This window comes from Macrobrachium nipponense, chromosome 28 (assembly GCF_015104395.2).
Source record: "Macrobrachium nipponense isolate FS-2020 chromosome 28, ASM1510439v2, whole genome shotgun sequence".
Classification (NCBI taxonomy): Eukaryota; Metazoa; Arthropoda; class Malacostraca; order Decapoda; family Palaemonidae; genus Macrobrachium; species Macrobrachium nipponense.
In genome coordinates, this window is record NC_087217.1 from 43052301 (window position 1) to 43071143 (window position 18843).

General features: G+C 42.0%; 1 protein-coding gene across 13 annotated transcripts in view; it reads right to left on the reverse strand.

Moving 5' to 3' along the window:
• Positions 1-18843, reverse strand: part of LOC135201687 (gastrula zinc finger protein XlCGF8.2DB-like) — a 123082-nt gene that overhangs the window by 59923 nt on the left and 44316 nt on the right. For 6 of the 13 annotated variants that reach the window (XM_064230826.1, XM_064230827.1, XM_064230829.1 and 3 more), the window contains exon 2: positions 7113-8623. The exons of 2 other annotated variants lie outside the window; for them this stretch is intronic. The gene's annotated coding sequence lies outside the window, so the exon portion shown is untranslated. The remainder of the gene's footprint in view (positions 1-7112; positions 8624-18843) is intronic. 5 more of the 13 variants (XM_064230834.1, XM_064230831.1, XM_064230832.1 and 2 more) reach the window with 1 other exon arrangement.

An 18843-nucleotide genomic window follows, 5' to 3' on the forward strand; every position in this document is an offset into this window, starting at 1 on the left:
ATTCATTCCTTCATTGATGCCTTACAATTCTCAAGTAACTTTGACTACAGCTTAAGTTCCTCGCTGGCCGAGTGGTTTTCGAGCTGGGCTGCCAATCCGGTGGTCTCAGGTTCGATTCCCGGCTCGGCCAACGCGGAATCAGAGAAATTTATTTCTGGTGATAGAAGTTCATTTCTCGATATAGTGTGGTTCGGATCCCACAATAAGCTGTAGGTCCCGTTGCTAGGTGACCAATTGGTTCCTAGCCACGTAAAAATATCTAATCCTTCGGGCCAGCCCTAGGAGAGCTGTTAATCAGCTCGTGGTCTGGTAAAAACTAAGATATACTAACTTTGGACTACAGCTTAAACACTGTCTAAATGTTGGTTGTGTAAACCAACTATAAACAATAAAGGGCAAAAAATTGATCTTATACTAACCCTCTTACGCCGGGGCCCTAAAAATCAAAAACGTCTCCCGTATGCCGGGCCTGGTTTGGAGTGAGCGCGGAAGTGGAAAAAATAGTTTTTTCAAAAATTTACAGCGCGCGTACTTTTTAAGATTAAGAGTTAATTTTTGGCTCCTTTTTTTGTCATTGCCTGAAGTTTAGAATGCAATCATCAGAAATGAAAAATAATATCATTATCATATATAAATAATGCGATATATGGTACGAAAAAAAAAAAAATTCATACATAATTGTATTCAAATCTCGCTGTGCGCCAAACGGTTAGAGGTAACAAGTTACTTTTTTTTTTCGTTGTAATGTGCACTAAATTGCGATCATTTTGATATATAACACATTGTAAAACGATAAAAGCAACACAGAGAAAATATTATCACAAAATGATGCATGAATTCGTAGCGCGCGGATGTAAAAAAATAATTTTTTTTAAAAAATTTCACCATAATCGAAATATGTTATAGAGACTTGCAATTTGTTTCGAAATGAAGGAAAATGATTGAATATTACGATACTGTAAGAGTTTAGCTTACAAATGCAGTTTTTTTACCATTTCGAACGAGTTAAAGTTGACCGAATGTCGAATTTTCGTTAAAAGTTTTTTTTATTATGCAAATATAAAAAATATGAGAAATGCTACAACCTTCCAATAATTTTTGTTATATTGTGCATGTTTTTGCGCACATTTTCATATATAAAAAGCTTTAAAAAAAAGCGTAATATGAAAAGGCTCAAATATTAGGAGAATGTGACCTACGCGTTTCCGAGATTTTCGGCCGAGAATCGGCGCGCGGACGGAATAAAAATATTTTTTTCAAATATTCACCATAAATCGAGATATTGTTCTAGAGACTTGCAATATGTTTTAAAATGAAGATAAATGATTGAATATTACTAAGACTGTAAGATTTATATGTTATAAATGCGTTTTTTTTACCTTTTCGGTTGAGTCAAAGTTGACCGATCGTAGTTTTTTTCGTACTTTATCGTACTTTATATGCAAATATAAAAAAAATGAGAAATGCTACAACCTTCCAATAATTTTTGTTATATTGTGCATGTTTTTGCGCACATTTTCATATATAAACCTTTTGTAAAAAAAGCGTATAATATGAAAAGGCACAAATATTAGGAGAATGTGACCTACGCGTTTCCGAGATTTTCGGCCGAGAATCGGCGCGCGGACGGAATAAAAAATATTTTTTTTCAAATATTCACCATAAATCGAGATATTGTTCTAGAGACTTGCAATATGTTTTAAAATGAAGATAAATGATTGAATATTACTAGACTGTAAGATTTATATGTTATAAATGCGTTTTTTTACCTTTTCGGTTGAGTCAAAGTTGACCGATCGTAGTTTTTTTCGTACTTATCGTACTTTATATGCAAATATGTAAAAAAATAAAAAAAATGAGAAATGCTACAAACCTTCCAATAATTTTTGTTATATTGTGCATGTTTTTGCGCACATTTTCATATATAAAACTTTAAAAAAACGTAATATGAAAAGGCACAAATATTAGGAGAATGTGACCTACGCGTTTCCGAGATTTTCGGCCGAGAATCGGCGCGCGGACGGAATAAAAATATTTTTTTCAAATTTTATAATCACCATAAATCGAGATATTGTTGTAGAGACTTGCAATATGTTTTAAAATGAAGATAAATGATTGAATATTACGAGACTGTAAGATTTTTATGTATAAATGCGTTTTTTTTTGACCTTTTGCGGTTGAGTCAAAGTTGACCGATCGTAGTTTTTTTCGTACTTATCGTACTTTTATATGCAAATATTTCAAAAAATGATGATAAATGCTACACATTTTCCAATAACTTTTTGTTATAGTGTGCATGTTTTGCGCACATTTCCATATATAAAACTTTAAAAAAAAGCGTAATATGAAAAAGTGCACAAATATTCGTGATTTTGAATGACCTACGCGTTTTCCGAGATTTTCGCCGAAAAATCGTCGCGCGGAGGGGGAAAAAATTATTTTTTTCAAAAAAATTCACCATAAATCGAGAATATTGTTGTAGAGACTGCAATATGTTTTAAAATGAAGATAAATGATTGAATATTACTAGACTGTAAGATTTTTTATGTTATAAATGCGTTTTTTTAACCTTTTCGGTTGAGTCAAGTTGACCGTCGTAGTTTTTTTCGTACTTATCGTACTTTATTTGCAAATATTTCAAAAATGATAAATGCTACAACCTTCCATTTTTTTGTTATAGTGTCATGTTTTTTTGCGCACATTTCCATATATAAACCTTTAAAAAAAGCGTAATATGAAAAGGCACAAATTTAGGAGAATGTGACCTACGCGTTTCCGAGATTTTCGGGCCGAAAATCGTTCGCGCGAGGGAAAAAATTATTTTTTTTCAAAAATTCACCATAAATCGAGATATTGTTCTATAGACTTGCAATATGTTTTAAAATGAGATAAATGATTGAATATTACTAGACTGTAAGATTTTTATGTTATAAATGCGTTTTTTTTTACCTTTTCGGTTGAGTCAAAGTTGACCGATCGTAGTTTTTTTCGTACTTATCGTACTTTATATGCAAATATTTCAAAAATGATAATGCTACAACCTTCCAATATTTTTTTTTATATTGTGCATGTTTTTGCGCACATTTCCATATATAAAACTATTAAATAAGCGTAATATGAAAAGGCACAAATATTAGAGAATGTGACCTACGCGTTTCCTGAGATTTTCGGCAGAGAATCGGCGCGCGGACGGATAAAAATATTTTTTTTTCAAATATTCACCATAAATCGGAGATATTGTTCTAGAGACTTGCAATATGTTTAAATAATTGAAGTATAAATGATTGAATATTACTAGACTGTAAGTAATTTGCTTACCCCCCAAAAAAATATATATATATATATATATATATATATATATATATATATATATATATATATATATATATAATATATATATATATATATATATATATATATATATATATATATATATATATATATATATATATATATATATATATATATATATATATATACGTATATATATAATTTTTTTTGTTTTTTTTATACGTAAAAATATATATATTACATTCTTCGATTCTGGTACCAATACATAAATAAAAGGAATGCAGGTGGACATTCTCTTTTCGCATACAATGAAATGTCTTATTATTATTTTATCATGCACACATTCAGATATATAAAAAAATTGTAATAAATATAAAACTAAATATAAAATAAATGCAGAATACTCACTCGTAATCCTGACTCTTCGTTCTATTCTTGTTTTCTCCCTCCTCCATTGAAGAGTCTTGCATTTTTTTCCTCTCGACATGACGAGGTACAGGTGGAGGAGGGAGACGCGCGCCCTTAACGGCCGCTGGGATAGGGCGCGGTTCCGTGCGCCCCTCCACCCTTGACCGCCGCTGAGTCGCACCCAATACAAGGCCCCCCCCCCCCCCCCCACACTGTGGTATTTGCGGTCACACTCCCCGAACCTGCATAGAGCTATCTTGCAGGTGCGACAGAAGAACCGGGTGTCTCTCCTTCTGCCATTCATATGGCACACCCGGCACCGTTTCTGCCTGCGCCCTTCTAGGAGATCCAGTGTGTGATCCCCTGGCATTTAGCCGACACGGAGGGTCCACTACCGACGAGAAGGGGCGCGGGTGGGGGGGAGGGGCGTCAGCAGGGGCGGCGGCAGCAGGGGCGTCAGCAGCAGGGGCGGTGGCAGCAGGGGCGGCGGCAGCAGGGGCGGTGCGGCAGCAGGGGCGTCAGCAGCAGGGGGCGTCGGCAGAAGGATGACCGAAGTTGGCACCCCGAAGGTCTGCCCTTTCCTCTATGGGGTAGATCTACAGCTCGGGGCAGGGGGCAGACATGGAAGGCCACTCATTGGGATCAAAGTTGATGAGGGCTTTCCCCGGCTGCCTCAAGGAACTGTAAGTGGCTCATCCTCCCGTAGATCGGGACCGTAGTACCCACAGTAGAGTACGTAGGGCCATTTTGGCGGGCAACTGAAGGAGGTGTATTGAGGAGCTTCTGTGTCCACCTTCTGGTTTCTCCTGGCGAAGGGATAATATTGGATGAGTTGATCAAGAGATCAACTCCTCCCATGTGCCTATTGTAGTGCCCAATGACGGTAGGCGCGCTCTCAACGAAACTGCTCATACACAACTCGGCCCTGTCGACGCGTCTTCTTCCAGCTGCACGATCTCCTCTTGGACAGGTTCATGGCTCGGTCGTAATCATGGGGACGAGTCGGACACCCTTTCCAACAGATGACGAAGACAGCTCCCTTCCGCCGCCACTGTGTCTCTCCTCTTGCCAGATGTTGCTGATGGCTAGCGTAACCTCTTGAGGGAATTCGGGGCCCACGCACCAACCGAAGGGTACCACTGACGTGAACACCTGCATCATACAGTTCCTGGGCCAGGGATACCGAGTTATAATAATTATCCATAAACAGGTGGTATCCCTGGTTACGGAAACGATCCACAAGCTCGAAAACAGTGTCACGCATCGTGGAGAAGACCCCGGAATACACCGAAAAGTCCACGACGTAGCCAGTGTTGGCCTCGGTAATAAAAAAAATTTCACGCCATATTTCTTCGGCTTCTTGGGGTTATACACTTTGATGCTTAGACGTCCTTTGTAAGGCATCATCCCTCATCTAAAGAAAGGTTCTTTCCAGGAATCACGAGAGTTTACAGCGTTCACGAATATATTCCAACACTGGGCGCACTAAAATGAGGCGATCAGAGTTTATTCCGGGGTATGGCCCTTCGGTTGAAGGCGTTTTTAAAATATCTGTCCAACGCCAGGAAAGTATCACGGGGCATAATGCCGGGCACATAGGGCGTACATAAAAGAAAATTACGCCTCCAATACATCCTGACGTCGGCAGCAGGAATCAATCCAAAAAAAACGTGGAGCCCCAAAAAATGCGCCATGTCAGAGAGGTCGCAGCCTCGCCAGTGATAAGATAATGTCGTGCGTAGTTCATCACGGCAATACCTGGCGTAGTCCACCGTCTCTGCTACCAGGTACTCCAGCAATTCCCGCGTAAGGAAAAGCGAACAAAACCCAGAGCAGTCAGGGGAACAGGTACGGTGAGGCCAGGATTTGCCGTAAATGGATGCATGGTAGTGGTGTGGGGTCCTCTGTCCACCCATCGTCGCTCTCGGACGACCCTAGGCTAGCACGACTATCCGACCTTCTACGTGCCCCTGCGCGCTGCCGCGCGCGCGGGCACGAGCGCGGGCACGAGCGCGGGCACGATTTCCCACACGAACCCCCCTCACTGGCCCATCTCCCTCACTCAAGCCTTCGCTTTCTGTATCCCCATCATCATCACCAACAAAACTTGATCCTAAATCATCGTCCTCCCCCTCCTCAGATTCCCCCTCATAAGCACTATAACTACTAAATTCTAGTTCACTTTCGGGATGTGCCCTCGAACGGACATTGGGGGCAAATAATCCTCGTCATCACTATGATCGGGAGTAATGTCCTCGTCACTGGATGACCAACCGCCATCAAAATGAGGACTTGCCAAATGCTCTCGATCGAGCTCCGATAAATAATCGTCAATGTCTCTTTGTTTGAGCCCTCCAAATTCCTACGAATGCCCCTAAGGATGGCACGATGTTTCCTTGGGGTTACTAACGGCAAATGAGACACATTCGAAGCACTTTCATCGACACGTGGTCGCACAGAACGGCGTTGAGGACCGAGGTCAGGTTGGGTGCTGGGTCCTTCGCCAGCATCCAAGTCCAAAACTCTTCTAACACGATCCCTTCCGACGGGTAAAAACGCGCCTTTCGCGTGTCATACGACGGTCAGACATCTCTATGAACGTCTGTACCAACACAAATGTTCAAAGTCTGCACAAGCTCAGTCAAAACACGATTGCGGCAAAAGATCGCTGACGGATGATGCTACGATGATGCTGGCGCTGGAGCGAGAAGGAAGGATTCCGCGCATGCGCACTTGGGTCACGCTTCAAAACAAAACAAGGCCTTGATCCGTGATCTCCCAGCATCCCCCAAGGCGCGTGATTCAAAAGTTTTCGGCTGGTAGGCCTATAAGTATTTTTCCGCGAATTTTAAAAAAAACTTTTTTGAGTCGACGTATGGTACGTCCAATCGGCATAACGGGAGACATTTTGACTCGACGTTTAATACGTCCAATCGGCGTAAGAGGGCTAATAAATTGCCCACCAAGTTTTATTGATAGAACACCTATAAATAATAACTTCAGTGATTTGCAAGATGTTAACTCTCTCACTCTCTCTTAGAAGCACTGTCATTTTATACCTATTAGAAGATATTTTGCTACATTAAGCAAAATAAAATAGGTACATAGCACTGTAGCTAAAGGTATGAAAAAGTCCTTTGAACATAGTACGTATAACTAAGGTATTATTTCCTTTTAGCATATACAACCAAACTTTGGCTGTAATTCCTCTCTATTATCACCCTGGTCAGAACAAGATCTGCTTGGTAAGTTTTTAACTGGTTGCCTATGGTTTTAGTTGGATGTCTTTTCAACAATAGTGACAAGCTAGGGTAAAGCAGTGGTTTGTACTAGGGAAGAGAAAACCATTTTTAGGGTTTAATTTTATAGAACACACAAACTAAGACAGGAAAAGAAACATGTTCATTACTTACTTGTAGTATTACGCCAAGGGATCCACAGCATTATCATCATTCTGGGTGCAAAAATCTTCATCTGAAATATTTTCTATCAAGTCATTTCCTGAATACACTGTAATATATTCCCTGTCACAGGCATAACTTCTTCCACTGTTCCAATCTAAAATATATTCATTCTTGATCACTACAGAGCCATCATCAGTTTCATTAGTGGCTGAGCCTGCTAGTTCGCTTCCATGTCCTGCAATATTTATAGTGCTTAGAGATTTCATTTCACCACAGTCAGTTTCATATTCTTCTTTCAAAATATGTTCTTTGAGCATCACTTTGCTTAAATCATCATCAGTATCATCTTGCAGAACAGTTTTAAGCTTGCCTATGTTGACTTCATTTTGCTGCACTACAGTTTTCTGTAGTATTTGAGTATGAGTAGTCATATGTGCTTTCAGCCTACTGTTATAAATAAATCCCAACCCACACAAACTGCAAACAAATGGTCTTTCGTCATAGTGGTTCTTCAAATGCTGATTAAGTAAGTGCTTGGATCGGAACTCCTTATTACAATGAGCACACTTGCAAGGTGTAAAAGTTGGCTCACTGATATTACTGACATCAGAATATTCACCTAAAACTAATTCTTTTTCATTTTGCTCCTGTTGATTCTCTCGTTCATGAATCTTCATATGCTTGGTAAGACGATAGTTTCTGAAAAATCTTTTTATTACAGATGGTGCACACATGAGGCTCCATTCCCAAGTGACTCCGTAAATGCCACTCTAAATCAACATAGTTCTCAAAACATTTACTACATATTCCACACACATAAGTTTTCTTCCCATCATGACTATGTAAATGTCTTTTAAAGATAATTCTGTCATCAAAATATTTTTCACATACTTTACACAAATATGCTTTTTCAAAAGACTCTCGTCTTTTCCTTACTGTCAGGAAACCCCCAACACTAAATACACTACAAACATCTAATTTCTCAGCTAAATGTACATTATCTACATGTCTCTGCAAGGCTCCTCTAAAGAGAAAATCTTTATTACATATAGAGCACACATGAGGTCTTTCTGATGAATGTGTTTTCATATGCACTAAGAGGTTACTATCTGTTGTGAATCCTTTCTGACAAATCCTGCAAATATAGTTTTTTTCTCCCTTGTGCCTTTGGGTGTGCCTCCTGAAATTTCCTCGAGTTGAGAAACTGTGTGAACATATAGGGCATACAAAAGGCTTTTTTGAGGTGTGAAACTTCACATGAGTTGATAGGTAGTCCTTTGTAGTGAATCCTTTACCACATATATTGCATATGTGTGACCTAACACCAGCATGAGCACTCAAATGATTTTTTAAAGTACTTTTTTTTTTATAACTTTTGTCACAAATTGGGCACTTATGTTGTTTCAAATCATTTTCAAATGGCATTTTTCACATAAAGTTAGTATTGCATAATCATACAGCACAAATTTTCACTTAATGTCCTTTCTTTATGCCTCTCAAAACCCTCCTACAGCCAAAGACTGAAATAACAGAAATACAAGTCGATTAATTAAAGCAAATTGCATTATACAGCTTAAAACATGAACATGAAAATTTGGTGATAGCTAAAGACCAATCACATAATTTAAAAGTAAATGCCAATACGTAACTTGAAAAAATCAAAGTATAAAAAGAACTTTTAAAATCTTTGTATTTCATGACACCTTAAACAAAGTTTTACACCATTTATTGTGATACTTTTTATTTTTCGTCTGTGTTTTGCCTCTCATTCCGCTAATTCTGTAATCTTTTCTAGGACTATTGTTGTGATGTTTGCTTACAGTTTTGGGGGATTTTTTTTGTGTTACCCAAATCCTGCAAAGACTGAACTGAACAGATGACTGATAAACACACTAACAAAAATTAAATATAGTTTTCAGAACTTAGGTCCTGTCCTGTGAGCCTGAATGTTTGACTTTAAAGCAAACTATGACGATGATGTTATGAGAGCATGACCACATAGACCTGATTGCAGCTAGTTGTGATAAAATTAGCAAATAAATCCTATTAGGTTTTCTGAACTACACATGAGAAACCATTTAGATGCACCTTATGCATTTTCACATTCTGTCACCTACCATTTTGTATACATAAAAGTGTTTTTGTCTTTCAACTTTTGTAGTTATTTACAACTGATGTGGTTGTGATCTGATTACTAAATGCTTTTACAGTCGGGCCCTGGTATTCATGGAGGATGTGTTCACAAACCCCGTAAACAGCTAACATCCGCAAAACCCCAAAGTTTGTTGCTCATGAAAAATCAAATGGCGATAAAGTTATAAAAGAGAAAGGTGTACAAATGTAGCCTATATCGGTCTTATATTTAACAGTATGCTAATATTTAAACTATAGAACAAACAGCTGATAATTCATAAAAGCCTGATAAACCAACCTTTATCTAAAGTTCTTAAAAGTAACCCTTATACTACGTGTCTTCATAAATTTCACCTTATCTTAAAATCTGAAAAATTATATTGTCATGATACAATAAAGTTTTATACATACTTACCTGACAGATATATACTTAGCTATAGACTCCGTCGTCCCCGATAGAAATTCAAATTTCGCGGCACACGCTACAGGTAGGTCAGGTGATCTACCGCACTGCCCTGGGTGGCAGGACTAGGAACCATTCCCGTTTTCTAATCAGATTTCCTCTCTTCCACCTGTCTCCTGCGGGGAGGCTGGGTGGGCCATTAATCGTATAGTATATCTGTCAGGTAAGTATGTATAAAACTTTATTGTATCATGACAATATCATTTTTATACATTCAACTTCCCTGCCAGATAATACTTGCTGATTTGGCACCCATTGGTGGTGGGTAAGAGACAGCTAACTACTGAAATAGACAGGTAAACAACATATGTTGTAGGTATTAATAAAACCTTGGTTCCTACCTGATTAGGCGGAAGACTTCGTGGCTACTGCCCAGGAGTCTGCTTCGCCTCAAGAGCCTCAGCGAGATATTGATCTATGGCTAAGAGTTCTTGTGGGTCTGCCAATGGGGTCTTATCCACTTACTCGGCAGAGCCTAAAGGCCTTTGTCATTGGGTGCTAATCCACTAACATGACAATACACCTTGTTCAAGGAGCACAACACCGATCCCGATCACCTGATCCTAACATTCATGTTAGTTCTAAAGATTGCAAGGAGTTATCCCCAAACTCCTTACAAACAACCAATAACTCGAAACATAAAAAACATGCACACTTTATAATAAAAAAAAAAAAAAAAAAAAAATTTTACCCCCCTACTAGCCATATACACACCTAGCTCCCTACTAACAAAGGCAACGGCCGCCTGTGCGACGTCAAGCACCCCTGCTAGTAGGAAACCAAGAACATATCTGACAAGAGGGTTTATGTACATCTATAAAAATTTTTTAAGGATCAGTCTTTGCTCCAAGTCCCAGTACCATATCCGCTGAAACAAACGGACTGAGAGAGAAGCATTTCTCATAGGTCACCCTTACATCCTTCAGGTAATGCGATGCAAAAACTGAATTGCATCTCCAATATGTCGCTTCTAGGATATTCTTCAGTGACATATTCTTTTGAAACGCTAGCGACGTGGCTACCGCCCTTACTTCATGAGTTTTAACTCTTAGACGTCTGAAGGATTCATCCCGGCAATTCTTGTGCGCCTCAATAATCACACTTCTCACAAAGAAGGCTAAGGCGTTTTTAGACATGGGTCTTTTGGGGTTCTTCACAGCACACCAAAGACCCTGTTGACAACCTCCCACCTGCTTCTTTTTATCGAGATAAAATTTAAGAGCCCTAACCAGGCAAAGAGACCTTTCTATCTCTCTACCTACCAGGTTAGATAGGCCTTTTACTTCAAAGCTCCTAGGCCAAGGCTTTGAAGGGTTCTCATTTTTCGCCAGAAACAATGTCTGGAACGAACAGATAGCCGCATCTCCTTTAAAGCCAACTTTAGAGTCCAGAGCGTGCAATTCGCTCGTCCTTTTGGCTGTCGCGAGGGACAATAGGAATAAACACTTCCTAGTAATGTCCCGAAAGGAGGCAAGATGTGGAGGTTCGAATTTGTCCGAGGAGAGGAATTTCAGGACCACATCCAGATTCCAGCTAGGTGTTCTCGGAGTTCTCGATTTCGAAGTCTCGAAAGACCGAATCAAATCGTGGAGATCCTTATTATCTGCTATCTCCAGCCCTCGATTCCGGAATACTGCTGACAGCATACTCTTGTATCCCTTGATGGTTGACACAGAAAGTTGCAATTCCTCTCTAAGAAAAAGGAGGAAATCGGCAATGGTGGTTACAGAGGTATTGGAGGAGGACAGCTTCTTCGTCCTGCACCATCTCCTAAAGACTTCCCACTTCGATTGATATACTCGCCTAGTTGAGGATCTGCGGGCTCTAGCGATAGCGCTTGCAGCCTTGCGAGAAAACCCTCTCGCTCTGACGAGTCTTTCGATAGTCGAAAGGCAGTCAGAGCAAGACCGGGGAGGTTGTGATGAGACCTCTCGAAGTGGGGTTGTCTGAGTAGATCTATTCTGCTTGGCAGAGATCTGGGGAAGTCCACCATCCACTCCAGTACCTCCGTGAACCATTCTTGGGCTGGCCAAAATGGGGCTATGAGGGTCAACCTCGTCCCCTTTGAAGCCACGAACTTCCTGAGCACTTCCCCAGAATCTTGAATGGGGGAAAGGCGTAGGCATCCAGACCCGACCAATCTAGGAGAAATGCGTCGATTGCAAAGGCTCTTGGATCTTCTACTAACGAGCAAAATATCTCTATCCTCTTGGAGAGGAACGTAGCGAATAGGTCTATGTGAGGTCTCCCCCACAGGGACCACAGACTTTGACACACTTCTGCGTGGACCTGATTTCTCCTGCTTAGTCTGTCTGTCTGCTCTCACGTTTCGCTCCCCTTGCACAAATCTGGTGAGGAGAGTTATACCTCTTTCCTCTGTCCAGATTAACAGATCTCTTGTTAGCTGGTAGAGGGAGAACGAATGAGTCCCTCCTCGTTTGCGGATGTAAGCCAGAGCCGTGGTGTTGTCCGAGTTTATCTGAACCACCCCACCTCTGACTACCGCCTCGAAGAACTTTAAGGCCAGGTGTATGGCTACTAGTTCCTTGCAATTGATATGCCAAGACACCTGTTCCTTTGTCCAGGTGCCCGACACCTTCCTTGCTCCTAGCGTTGCTCCCCATCCCGACTCCGAAGCGTCGCAAAAATAACACTTGGTTGGGGTTCCGCAGGGAAAGGGACAAGCCTTCGTTCTTTTTGAGAGGAATGAACCACCACTTCAAGTGATTCTTCACCTCCTGGGGTGGAATCGGAAAAAGAGTCTGAGAAGTTGCCCCGTCTTCCAATTCCATACCTTTTTTTGTTTTTCAGGAAGAACTGTAGAGGGCGAATGTGAAGCCTCCCTAGAGGATAGAACTTCTCCAGCAAGGACAGAGTCCCTAACAGGCTCAACCATTCCCTCGCTGAACTGTGTTCTTTCTCTAAGAAGTTCGAGATCTTTGACAAGCCTCGAGTGACTCTCTCTTGCGAAGGAAACACCCGAAAACCCCGAGAATCCATCTGAATCCCCAGATAAACCAGGTTCTGGCTGGGGATCAGTTGTGACTTCTCGAGGTTTACGAGTAATCCCAGAGACTGTATCAGATTTTGTGTTATCATAAGGTCCTCCAAACACTGGCTCTCTGACTTGGCCCTGATTAGCCAGTCGTCTAAGTAGAGGGAGATGTTGATTCCCTCTAGATGAAGCCATTTCGCTACATTCGCCATCAGGTTGGTGAAGACCTGAGGAGCTGTAGACAGGCCGAAACACAGAGCCCTGAATTGAAAAATCTTGCCCCCTACCATGAACCAAAGATATTTCTTCGACGAGTGGTGAATGGGGACGTGGAAATATGCGTCTTGTAAGTCCAGAGAGACCATCCAATCTCCTGGACGTAGGGCTGACATCACCAAGGAGGACGTTTCCATTCGGAACTTCTTCTTTTCTACAAATCGGTTCAACGCGCTTACGTCCAGTACCGGTCTCCACCCCCCCGAAGCCTTTGGCACTAGGAAAATTATATTGTTAAGATACAATAAAGTTTTGTACATACTTACCTGGCAGATATATACTTAGCTATAGACTCCGTCGTCGACGAGAAATTCGAATTTCGCGGCACACGCTGCAGGTAGGTCAGGTGATCTACCGCCCCTGCTGCTGGGTGGCAGGAATAGGAACGATTAACGTTTCTAGAACCAGATTTTCTCTTCCACCTGTCTCCTGAGGGGGAGGCTGGGTGGCCATCAATCGTATATACTGCCAGGTAAGTATGTACAAAACTTTATTGTATCTTAACATTATCATTTTGTACATGGAACTTACCCAGCAGATATATACTTAGCTGATTGACACCCTTGGTGGTGGGAAAGAGACAACTATTTACTGAATAGACAGGTAAACAACATACGTTGTAGGTAATAAATAAATAAAACCTTGGTTCCTACTGATCAGGCGGAAAACTCCAAGGCTAATGCCTAGGAATCTGCTTCGCCTCAAGAGCCTCAGCGAGGATGTGGACCTATGGCTAAGAGTTCTTGTGGGTCTGTCGATGGGGTCTTATCCATTTACTCGACAGAGCCTCTTACATGACAATATGCCTATGCCTAGTGGCATAATTAAGGAGCACAACACCGATCCCGATCACCTGATCCTAACACGAGGGTTAGTGCTTAAGTTGAAAAGAGTTATCTACAAACTCCTTTCAAACAACCCAAAGAAAAAAACACGACGTTAAATAAAATTTAACTCACTAGTTAAGGATCAGTATCTGCTCCCTATCCCAGCAATGTATCCGCAGACACGTATCAACCAAGAGAGAAGGATCCCTCGAAGGTTATCTTGACATCCTTCGGATAATGGGAAGTCAACACAGAGTTGCATCTCCCATATGTGACAGCTAATATGTCCTTATGACATATTGTTAGGGAAAGAACAAGAATTCGGAAAAGCTCGCACTTCATGCGCTTTTAATTCTCAGCTGTTTGAAGGAATCATCAATGCACTTATCAAGTGCTTAAGAGATCACAATGTCTCAAAGAAGGAACCAGGCGTTCTTTGATATAGATCTCTTCTGGGTGAAGCCTGGAGCCTGGCTAGCGCTTCGTGCCTGGCAGGCGCCTAGCGCCTGTCTAGCGCCTCGCGCCTGTCTAGCGCCTCGCGCCTGGCTGGAGCCTTGCGCCTGAATGGCGCCTAGAGCCTGGCTGGAGCCTCGTGCCTGGATGGCGCCTCGCGCCTGGCTGGTGCCTGATTGGCTCCTCCTTCCTGGCTAGCGCCTCGCGCCTGGCTGGAGCCTTGCGTCTGGTTGGCGCCTTGCGCCTGGAAGGCACCTGGAGCCTGGGAGAAGACTTCATGATTACTGTCTATGAGTCTGCATGCCTCAAGAGTTTCAGCGAGGTAGGGACCTATGACTGACAAACCCTTCTGGATCATGTCAATGGGGGCTAGCCCGCTTACACGACAGAGCCTTCTTGGATCGTGCCAATGGGGGCTGACCCACTTACATGGCAGAGCCTTACCTGTATCATATCAATGGGGACTAGCCCTCTTACATGACAGAGCTTTAGGTTTCTCTTTACTGGAAGGAGCCTTGCGCCTGGATGGATCCTCAATCCTGACTGGAGCCTAGCCTTGAAGAAGCCTGGCACCTGGATGGCGCCTGGCTTGCTTCTAGAGCCTGGCTGGCTCCTAGAGCCTGGCTGGCGCCTCGCGCCTGGCTTGGCTCCTCCACACTTGCTGGAGCTTCGAGCTTGGAAGAGTCTCTAGGCTGTCTGGCGATGTCCACATCGGACACTCTTATATCTGTCCGATTTGTTCGTCTCTGGCGCATTTGCGACAGGTTGGAGGCCTGCTCCTTCTCAGTATCCGACCATGACAGAGTTCCTTGGAACTGTCCGCCTCTGGCGTTTTTCGCCTGTATTGGCATTTGGCGCCTGGCTGGCGCTACATTGTCCGAGAGTCCTGAACAACCACATAGTTTATCAGGAGACTGGAGAAGGGTGGAAGAAATTCTTCCCCTTTGAGCTTTTGGCCCCTGGCAAGGGGAGGTGATTTTAGTTAGTTACACCGAGTAGACGACAGGATATCTAACAATACGAGAGAGAAGAGTCTTCCTCCGAGGAGGATCCTTCGTGAACACTTCTTTTGCTAACGAGATCTCTTCTTACATGTTGATGAGGTTCCTCGTTGCAGAATCTTCCTATCCTTGCCCGAAGGAAGGGAAGGAGTCTGGAAGTCGAAGGAGAGACTGAGCTGGAAATTTTTTTTTTTTTTTTTTTTTTTTGGGCGGAACCCTGATTTCTAGCTCTTATTGTATCCTTCTGAATACCTTCTGGAAGCATTTTGAGCCCTCATCGCACCCCCCGAAGACTCTGTAGGCAAACCGTTTAAACCATCTCTTCTTCTGTAGATGAAAATGTAAGTACCCTGCCTGGGCAACGAAACTTCTATCTGAAAGCGTTGCATCAGGAATAGAGGGATTTAGTTCTTTTGCCAGACATACTATGCTGGCAAGAACCCATTGCCGAGTCTCCATTGAATCTGATGCGAGATTCCAATGCACAAAAAAATTCACTTGTCTTCTTGGTCGTTTAGGGCTAAGAGAAACAAAGAATTCCTTCATAAACTTTCTCAAAGAAGTTTGATGAGGAGCAGTTCCATTTTGTCGGAACACGGAATCTGTGGCCACAAAAAAGATCCATTCGAAGTACATGATATCCTACTCTTGTCGTATTGCGGTATCGTATAAGATCCCGAAGATCTTAATCCTCTGTTATCTCTAATTCCCCTTGTAGAGACAGTATAGCCTTTTACTGCGTTCTTTGATAGCAGATATATACATAGGTGATTCTTCCCTCTGAAAGTGAAGAAAAAACCTCGCTATGTGGTTCACAGAGGTATCGGAAGGGAGGACAGTTTCCTCATTCCATCTAGCACGATCTGCAGCAATTCTATGTCTTAGCCATGACTATTGTCATTTACCTTGAAAAAAACCTCTCATTCATGTCCACTTCTGGTCAGTCTGCACGCGGACAGAACTCAGAGGGTGGAGAGATTTTTTTAGGTCTATTTATAATAGATTCTGATAGAATATCCAGATACTCTTGGAAAAGCCTTACGAAACATGCTGTGAGAAGAACGCGACTTCTGTGAATCCAACCTCTCTAAGGCCAAAATGAGGCATACATCCTCTCTTCCTTTGACGCCCATTTATCTTAATATCTGTTAAGAATTTATAACAGGGGAAAAAAGACTAAAGTTTATTCCCCTTCTTTAAATTTAAAGATGTCTTATATTGCTACCTCTCTTGGTTCGAGGAAAAGGAAGCAGTCTAAAGGAAGCCTGTTCGTCTTCTACCTTACAAAGAGATCTATGAAGAAGACTTTCCGCAGGTTCTCACAACTCTTTTCAATAAATGTTAGACATACGTTAACAGTTATTATCTTCGATCGAGAAGGTTCTCACGGACATGCAAAATCTTGCATCGAACCTAGGATCGTTACGTTCCGTGTCTGTTCCCAAATAGGTTCTCTTTTGTTAACGCGAACAGGTGGGGCAAAAAAAGAGATTCTCGATGCTCTTGCGACATGAGAGAGTCGTGGAATTGGCCTAAGTGATTAAATAAATCATTTCATCATTCCTGTAAGCGACCCCTTTTCGATTAAATGGGTAACGAAATCAGGAACGAATCTTGCCGTTACCGAGCCTGCCGTCCGAGAGGCTACTGGACTCTTAGGTTAATAACTCGCTAAAACGAGATAATATCTTGGATGGTGCTTCTGGCGCGGCTGGCGCTTCCTTCTAGTTCTTTTTAGGTTATGTGCCATAACATCTATGCCTTTATGGTACCCGACATCCTTCACATGTTAATTCCGTTCTTAGTGGGAAAAAACTTTTATATACGTGTATCGTCCATTCAGGAAACACTTCTGCCACTAAGAGAATGTTTCCCATCCGACTCACCCATCTTCCTTGAGCAATATCCAATTCTAAAAAGGTGTTGTGTGCGTTTCTCGAAAGGATGAGAGAATTATATATACGCGCTCTGCCGTATTAGAAGCTCCTTTATAATACCGTCACATTGTGGTAAACAGCATTAATTCTAGGAAATCTTTGTAAGGATACTAAGGAATTCCGTAGTTAACCTCGGTATGTGCTAAGACTTGACCATACGTAGTCTTAAAGTGAATTCTCTACTACATTCATCTTCTCACTAAGCATGTACTCTAATAAGCCATGCTTTCGAAAGCATGAGAGCATTATACAATATAGAGTTCCGCTGCGTTAGAATCCTTTAATAATGTTACCTACAGTAAACAGCATTGAAATGTTGTAATATCTTTCTTATTGAAAGCTTCTTAGCAAAAGGCAGACAATATTTTATTTATGTTTGCTTAACTATCCCCTCAATTCGAGGCTAAAACAACGATCGTAGGGGAGAGACACGGTTAGTCATTTGACCGACACCTACATGGTACTGCGTTGGTGTCTAAGCGATAGCAGTCTCGTTAGCCGACTGGCCTTACTCTTCCAGAGTTGCCAGCTACTCCATTTAATAAAGGAATCTTATAAAATTATTATCGAACTTCAGGAAGTTCTTATGATGCATATTTAAGCGAAACAAGACTTCGATAAATCTAGAAGCTAAGTAGGTGTTGTCTTAACAATCCCTTTAAGCGTAGTCCTTCCTAGGAAATTCCTGGAAGGATACTGGTAATTGAGTTGCTCAGCAAAGAAGTAACTACGGTATGTGCTTATGATTTTTTTTTTATGCCGTATCGTATTCTCCTTACAGGCAGATACTCTACTACTTTCTTTCCCTGCCGAGGCAGATAGAGAAAGGAAAAATTTTTACTATCTTCGTTCTTTTCGTTAATAGAACGATAGAAAGAGTATATTTATCTCCTTAAGGAAGGAAGTTAATCCAGGAACTCTTTAAATCTTCGTGATTTCCTCATAAATCGTGGAAGAGACAGAATTCCTGTGCATCTGTAGGGTTTACGGAAGGAAGTAGATATTTCCTATCCGCCATCATACCCAAACGTCGATGAGATTCTATAAGAAAACTCCCAAAGCTCTTGCCTCTTCATAACGAGGGAAGAGCATGAATGAAGGAAAGAGTCCTCTGAATAATGAAAAAATGGCTTCTCTTGGTGTCAGAATCCTTCTGGCAAAAGCGACGGCCGCCTGTGCGACATCTTGCACCTTTGCCAGGGGAAAGTTGCTCAAGTTAAAAACTCAAAGAGGAGCCTCGCGACTGACCTCTCTCTCATAAGAAGATTAGGAATATTCTGGCGCCTGGCTCCTTGCGCCTGGAATGTTCCGCACGCTAGAAAGGAGACTCGCTCCTGGAACGTTCCGCTTGCGTGGAAGGTCCCGTGCGCCCTGATAGTTCCGAGCGCCTGCTAGACCCCTTTTAGAAAGAGAAGGATCGTTCTGATTGCCACTCTACTATAAGGCTCCTTGCTCTAGCCGTCTGTTTTTCTGGCGCAATTTGCGCCAGGCTGGCGCTTCGTCTCTTTGAAGGCGCCTTGCACCAAGAAAAATTTTCTAGAACGCGGCTCGCGCTAGTCTGTTTGCTGGAACGCGGCTCGCTGCTGGCTATTGGAACGTAGCTCACGCTAGCTTGCTGGAACGCGTCTTCCTGGCAGCGGCTGGCTCTTGCTCAG